Source organism: Dipodomys spectabilis, unplaced genomic scaffold (assembly GCF_019054845.1).
Source record: "Dipodomys spectabilis isolate Male_0828 unplaced genomic scaffold, ASM1905484v1 ptg000269l, whole genome shotgun sequence".
NCBI lineage: Eukaryota > Metazoa > Chordata > Mammalia > Rodentia > Heteromyidae > Dipodomys > Dipodomys spectabilis.
In genome coordinates, this window is record NW_024870946.1 from 388710 (window position 1) to 397260 (window position 8551).

Genomic DNA, 8551 nt, shown 5'->3' on the forward strand with positions numbered 1-8551 from the left:
TGACCAGGGAAGAAGCCCATGTTATGCTTATCACAAAGAATAAATTTTTTTCAAAGGGAAACAAAGCCTCCACAAAGATTTGTTCTTCCAGGCATGGGGCTTTAACTCAGGGCCTGGTCACTGTTCCTGAGCTCTTTTTGATCAAGACCGGTGCTCTATCAGTTGAACTCCACCTCTACTTCCAGCTTTTTCTCTGTGGAATTGAACCCAAGGCTTCAGGCATGCTAGGCAACCACTATACCACTGAGCCACAGTCTCAGCTAAGATGATCCCCTGCCCCCAAACACATATGTTCATTACTCAGATAAATAGGAAGTAGGGGCTAGGATGAATATGAAGCACAAATCTGGTTCACACAGAATTACTCCACTTCTCCCTCTTTGACACCCTTATTCAAAGTTTCTCTTTTACCACTGAGGGATGAGAGAGGGAGAGGGGAATCCTGAGAGAGAAGTGCCAAGAACAGTGGCCCCCTGAGCCCCACAGCCTCCCCCACAAAAGTAGTCCTCCAGATTCTGATCTTAACTGACTCAATGTGGAGTCTACACTGTCTCCCCACCCTTGCAAGGTTCAGGATGAAATAAATGTCAGTCCTGGACTCAGCCCACACCCAGGGTGGAAGCTCCTAGTCCCAGACCGACTTCCACCTCTGACTGCCCCGAGTTTGGGTGTACCCACAACTCACCACAATGTTGGCAGCCATGATCTCATGGATGGATTCCAAGAAGTAGGTCTATGAAAGAAGCAGCAGGGTGAGCAGGGAAAAAGGTTGGTGATTGCTCTGGGATTTTCCTCTTCAGAGCCCTTCCATCCAACTAGGGCCATGCTGACCCAAAGCATGCCAAGGTCAGGGGGTGAGACAAGATGGAGGAACACAGGACTAAAGGAGGTACTGCTTTATCTTGGTGCACTTGAAAATCCCAATTATATTCGGCCCATGTCAATCCCAGAGTCAAAATGCAATGCCTCTCCTTGTTGTTGTTTTCCATGAGCGCTGTCCCTGAGCTCTTTTTCTCAAGGCTGGCACTCTACTACTTGAGCTACAGGGCCACTTCTTGTTTCTGATGTTTCATCAAGGATAAAAGTCTCACACACTTTCCTGCCCAGGCTGGCTTGGCACCGTGATCCTCCAGATCTCAACTTCTTGAGCAGCTAGAATGACAAGTGTGAGCCACCAGTGCCCAGAATGTGATGCCTTTTAAAAGCATCTTGGCAAGTCTGTAAAAGGAGACCCAAAGGGCCTAGATACACTACGACCCAATCAAGGAGCTGGGATGGGGGAATGCTGATTTTCTAGCCATTCTGTTCCCCAAAATTAAAGATGCCAAGTGGTGTTGTATGCATCAAACTCCTAGGCCAACAGCCACCAGGCTTAATGGGGAAAAGGTAGAGAATACCTAAATATTGCAGTGTAGAAATCTCTGATTTTGCATGCACATGGTTTGTGTGTGTGTGTGTGTGTGTGTGTGTGTGTGTGTGTGTGTGTGTGTGTGTGTGTGTGTGTGTTTACTGGGGCTTGAACTCAGAGCCTAGGTGGTAACCTTTAGCCTGTTTACACAAAGTTGGTGCTCTACCACTTGAAATATAGTAGCTCCACTTCTTAGCTTTTTAGTGATTCATTGGAAATAAGAGTCTACCCAGGCTAGCTTTGAATCTTGATTGATCCTCCAGTGTCTGCCTTGAGGAGCTAGGATTATAGGCATGAGCCACTCGCATCCAGCTGCATGTATGTCTTTTCATAGTCTCTTCTGTTCTAACAGCTATTTACTTGCTCTGGCCTAGATCACTGCCTTCTACATCAGCTACCAGCAGCCCCTGACTGTGTGGAGAACATAAAGTTCAAACCTGTCAATGCATCCTATTTCTTTGTCCTCAGGGGAAGGAATGTTTCCTCTGAAACCTGGAGGGGTAGGAGTAGGGGTAGAGGTAGGTGGGATAGCTGTAGATGGGTGCTCAGCTAGAAGACAGGTATTCTGTTTTATCCAAGAAGAAAAGCATGGCCAGATGCTCATGGCTCATGCTCTTATATTCCTAGCTCCCTCAGTAGGCTGAGATCTGAGGATTGGCATTCAGAGGCAACGCAGCAAGAAATATCTGTGAGACTGTCTTATCCCAAAAACCACCCTAAAGCTGGAAGTAAAGCTCTGGCTCAAGTGGTACAATGCTATCCTTGAATGAAAAAAATGAAGGACAGAACCCGGGCCCTGAGTTCAAGTCCTACTACCAAGATGCTCTCATGAGCACGTGCACACATGCACACACACACACACACACACACACACACACACACACACACACACACACACACAGAGGAAGGTGGTATTGATAAGCTGAGCTAGAACTGGGGGCAGTCCTGAGGCATAATCATAGTAAACTTGTAAACCACATCAGTTCTTTCTCCCTAAGTCCTTCTTGGGCTGAGAGGTCTGGGCCATGGCAGTAAGTTCCATGGAACCTGTGCCTCCATCTACACACTGGGGAGGAAAGCAGTGTTCTGAGCACTGGGACTCCTGGGATATAGCGTTTACTACAAACAGCAGCCAGCCGGCTCTGGATCCTGAGCCTACAAGTCTTTCATGAGCCCAACTGAACACTGCCCAAGGTTTGCCTGACAATTTTGCATTCCTGTGATATCCATGTGAGCAGGCATTAACTGTTCTACCCCTCCTGGACCAGAACCGTGGTCTGAGAAGTCAATTTAGTGCTCAGATCCACACTGCTGTCATGATAGATGTCATTCTGATGACCCATTCGATGACCTCCATGTCACAAGGCTCAATCTTTCTCTGGTACTGTGGCCCACTCTGTATGCAAAGGCCTCTAAAGAGGCTGCTCTCAAGACTTGTAGGACACCTAGACATTGGGAGACCCTCAGGAGCCCACTGGAAAATACTCTGCTTAGAGTCACAGCATGAGGTCAAAGCAGGCCAGGTATTGGTCATGTGGCTCAAACTCTGGGCCTGGTTACTGTCCCCCAGCTCTTCAGCTTACCACTTGAGCCACAGCACCACTTCTGGTTTTCTGGTGGTTCTTGGAGAACAGAGTCTCCCGGACTTTCCTGCCCAGGCTGGCTTTGAATGGCAATATATATATATATATATATATATATATATATATATATATACATATATATATATATATATATGTATGTATATATTTTATATATATATATACATATATATATATATATTAATATATATATATATATACTGGGCACTACTTTGGCTTGATTATAAGTCCTCAGAACTTCCTTGCAGCTCAGTTTGCCGGAGGCTGGTGTGCTAAGACTGTGACCTCATTTATGAATTTGGCATTTTAGGCCGTGTGTTGAAATCCCAGCATGGCCAAAAATTTATTCATGGAGTAAGAAGACAATTCTGACATATTTTTTTTTCCTTCTCTGTGAAAGTCCTGAGTATCAGTATATGTGATATGATGTAATAAAATAAATGCTATATGTAAAATAATACTAAATAAATAAGGATAATAAATGTCATATGGAGTAAACGCATATGACATAGATCTAATATATGAGGATTATATTTTATAGTGCTGGGGCTTCAATTCAGGCCCTGGGGACTTGTCTGAATTGCTTGTCTTCAAGGACAGTGATCTTCCCCTTCACCCACAGTGCCTCAGAATTCCCCACACCCTGAGTTTAAATCCCAGGCCTGCCAGAAAAATAGTGCAAATTCCAAGCCAGGGCCTTATTATTATTATTATTATCATTATTATTATTATGTTTTGGGCCAAGCACCGGGTTTCAACTCAGGTCTTTGTATCTCTGCCACAGCTGATCCTGGGATCCTATGTCCCGAGTTCAAATTTCGGGGCTGGCAAAAATAAAAATAAAAAGGAGAAGGATAAAACTGAGAATTTCAAGCAGGTGGTTTTACCTTTTTTTTCTTCCTTTGCATTGTGACCATCCTGGGTCTAAATGACAATGCCCAGAAAGTGTACATGACCTTACATTGCTGATATTTTGATGGCTATTAGGGAAGCCAGGCCAAAACCGGCAACTTAAGCCTGGAGATCGAATCCTGGACTGCCGGGATGGCAGGAGATTCTATGAAACACTTTCCAATATTCATCTGTATGAGTGGAATGTTGTAAAAGTAACAATTACATTAGTAGTTAGTGTACGATTATATTATAAAATTATATGCAATTATACTACATTGACTAATTTTTAATTAATATTTTATTATGTATTCAATCATGATGCTTAAAAAAGGAAGGAATAATTTAATTGCCAATAATTGGTAGTAATATTGTAAATGCAATTTCATAATATAGAGACATCTTACGTTATATACATCTACATCTACGTATGTATGTATGTATGTATGTATGTTTCTATCTATCTATCTACAAATCTAAACATTTATCTGTTTATACACTTTTCATTACTGGGGTTGAGTGATAGAGTGCTCGCCTAGTACGGACAAAGCCCTGGGTTCGATTCCTCACTACTGTGTGCATAGAAAAATCCAGAAGTTGTGCTGTCGCTCAAGCAGTTGAGCACTAGCTTTGAGCATAAAAGATTAGGGACTGTGTCTGGACCCTTACTCAAGACCCATGACTGGCACCAAAACAAAAAATCAAAAGGAAAAGATAGAATGTTCTGACTGCAACTATATAAGGATAGGGCTGCAAATACCTCATCAAAGAGCAAGCGGAGAGTCTAGTGCTGACAGCTGCCGTCTAACCTGACTTAGTCAGAGGTAAACCACTGCAACCCAGCTTCACAGAACGGGATGCTGCTGGCTTGCTTACCCCTGTCATCCAAGATACTCAGGGGATGAGATTTGACACTGGTGGGTTTAAAACCCAGCCCTGTCAGGATGTCTGTGAAACTCTGAGCTGTGGCTCAAAGTGGTAGAGCTATAGTCTTGAGCAAAAGATTTTAGGACAGTACCCCCAAACTTTCAGTGCAATCCCATGGCTGATGCCCTCCCCCCAAAAAACCCCATACCTCTAAAATCTAAATTTGGACGGTTTGTGATGTGTTTCTGAAAGAATGGTGATACTGATGAAAGCACCCTAATTTAATGACAGCATGTGGGATACAGCTATGTGATGAGTCCTTCATGAGATGCTGTGTGTTGAGTCATTCACGAGGTACATTTTTTCATCTGGTTCTTGTAAGAGCTCCACAAGTAAGATGATTGTGCAGATGAGAAACTTGTGGCTCAGATATGTCTCCCTGTCAGGGCCAAAATTATGTATGTACCTAACTATAATGAGTTGTCTCCTGCAGACAATTGTTTTGGTTTAAGTTTCTCAGTCATGAACCTTGAACTCAGGACCTAGCCACTGACACTTACCTGTTGGGATCATGGCTAGTGCCCTACCACGTGGAGGCAAGGACCCCCTTGCAACAGAGTGTTAGGGTCTAGGCGTGTAGTAGCTAAGGTCTGTCATACTGCCTACTCAGGAAACTGAGATCTGACGATCTAGGTTCAAAAGTGTCCCAGACACAAATGGTCTCATGAGACTTTTATCTCCTATTCACCATTTAGAAACTTGAAGTGGAAGCCTCAAACCTGTCATCCTAGCTGAACAGGTGGCAGAGAGCTGAGGATCACGGTCCAAAACCAGCCTGGACAGAAAATTCCTTGAGATGCTTCTCTCCAGTGACCCACCAAAATCCTGAAGGGATGCTGTAGTTCAAGCAATTGGCTTTAGCTGAAGAGCTCAATTACAGCACCCAGGCCTTCCAACTTCCAAGAAAAGAAAGAAAGAACCCTGAAGTGGTGTACTGAGAATGTGTCTTAGGGGTAGAGTGTTTTGCATGTATGAATCATGGGTTTGATTCCTTAGTACCACATCACTAGAAAAAAGCCTGAAGTGGCTGTGTGGCTCAAGTGGTAGAATGCTTTCCTTCTAAAGGAGAAACTCAGGTACAGTGCTCAGGTCCTGAGTTCAAGCTCCAGGACAAGTGAATGAACACACATACATGTACACACACACACACACAAACACACACACACAAACACAGATGCCAGAAGTGAAGCTGTGACACCAAATGGTAAAGCACTGAGCTTCTGTTCTGAGCTCATGGTCAGCACCCAGGTCCTGTGTTCAACCCCGAAACACAGCCACCCATGGCCCGACCAGGAGAGGTCAAATGTTTCAAAATCTGATGAGCTTCACCAGCCCTAGATGATAGGAATCATTGTGATATTACACATGTGCTTAGATTTAGCAAGCTTCCAGAAACCTAGGGAGGCACCATTGCCTATAATGAGTCATTTCATTAGGTTCAGCTCCCTAGTTGTCTGCCAGAAGGACCCTTGAATTAATCGTAGCAGGTTATTTTAACACTGGAACATAGTCTAACAAAGACAGGATAAGTGCAGGAAACTTGGCTTGCCACGGGAGGTGGCACAAATGAAGTCTTCCTGTCAAAACAGCACTGGGGAGAGAGATAGCCTGGGGGTACAAAGAGGCCTTTTTCTCCTGGCCTTCAGAGCCCACCCACACTCCTCACTAATTGGGCTGGAAATTTTATCCTAGATTAATTCAAGAACTGCCCATTCAATCATGACATACATCACATTCCATTGGTAATCTTATGAATAGGAATGGGTTTCTTAGGATCTCCTGCCATTTGGAGGTGGCAGGACCAGGATTTAAATTGTGGGCTCCAGCTCCCACAACTTAAACCTGAGGATAGGGAACTCACCGGCTTTCCAAGAACATCAGCAAGATCAATGATTAGGCAGGCACAGTGGCTCTCAGCAGTCCTCTTTGACAGTTACAAGGCTGTGATAGGAGGATCATCGTCAAAGTCATCCTAGGCAGGAAAGTCCTTGAAACCCCCGTCCAACTTAAGTGCCAACAAAGCCATAAGTAGAGCCATGTGGCTCCAATGGTAGAGGGCTAGCCTTGAGCAAAAGCAGCTCATGGACTGTGCCCAAATCCTGGGTTCAAGGTCTGGGACTGGCACAAGCAGACATACACAACAATATGTGTAGCCATCTGGCTAAATCAGGTCACCCTCTTGTCCCCAACTGGATTGGACAGAGTTCCCTGGGAAAGGGACTGCTGTCATCTTGACTCCGCCCACTCTACCTGCATGACAAGATTCCAGCTACACCCCCATTCTTTCATGGTTATTTCTGACCAATGGGATACAAGAATGATGGACATGCCCACATTCCATAATGCCCTGTAGCACCGGGATTCCCTCTGTTGGTTGACAGTACTACCAGCAGTTGAGGAAGTTAGAGGTGACTGAGAGGAGACTTGAGGCCTAAGAGGAAGGCCTTGCCCAGCCCCACCATGTGCCTGCCTGCTCCCTGGTCCCTTCCCCCATCCTTCCCAGGTGCAGCTTTTCAAAGCTGGTGCTGCCCACTCAGTCCCATGGTGCCTCTTGGAGTCCTCAGGCAATGGTGTAATGGTGCGCCACTGGCCGGCTTGCGGCCCTGACCTGGTACTGGCCCCCCTGTCCTCTGCTCCGAGCCTGAGTGTCGCCATGCCTCTGCCATAGCTGCTCGCCCCACTGGGAGCAGCTGCCAACCACTTCTCCCAGCAGCACATGTGATTGGATGACACACAGGCCTGCACCCGACCCCATAGACACCATATCTCACCCTCTCTCCCTCCCCCCTCCCTCACTCCCCCCCCCACTGGAAACTCCCTCGTGCCCCACAGTCCGGTCCAGGCCCTGCCAAAAATGCGCCCCAGGGTGGAAGTGGGTGTTGACCTGAGGTTCCCACCCCATCCCTGGCTGCCAATGTCCCAGGAAATGGGGAGAAGCAGGGTTGGGTGTGGAGTGGGTGCCACAGAGCCCCTGGCCTGGAGCAGTGGGAGCCACAAAGCAGCGCATCTGCACCCTTCCTCTCCCTCATAGAAACCTGCTGGCTTTAGTCAGAGGTGGCAAGGAGCATGTCCACACCTGCCTTCTGGGGTCTTTTCCTTTTTTCTGGGGGTGGGGGTGTTGGATGCAGAAGACAGGGCCCGCTTCTTGTGTGAGCTCTTTTCTTCTGTGCTCAGTCTCCTTTTCACCTGAAGAGGGTCCCAGAAAAGCCCAGTAGGGAGGTGAGTGTGCTGGGGGTCAGAGTAGAAGGTGAATATCTTGGAGGAACACACTCCCACCCACACACTCACACATACACCTTGCCTGTCCCCTCCCTGCCCAAACTGTCAACAGTTCTCACAGGGTGATCACATTTCCCAGCTCTGCCAGCATCTGCTGGTGCTTCCGGTCCATTTTGTCTCCAACAAACTCAGGAGAGGCACTGCTCTGAGTCTGAGTGTGTGTGTGTGTGTGTGTGTGTGAGAGAGAGAGAGAGAGAGAGAGAGAGAGAGAGAGAGGGATTGAGAGAAAGACAGAGAGACAGAGAGAGATAGAGAGACAGATACAGACAGTGAGGGAGAGAGAGATCATCTTTCTCCTTGTACAGCCTGACTGTGCTCAGGTGAGTGATCACTTGGCAAATTGCAGGTGCTGCATGGATGAGTCTTCACATGTCTGGATTTGTGTGTATGTGTGTGTGTGTGTGTGTGTGTGTGTGTGTGTGTGTGTGTATGTATGTATGTAGAA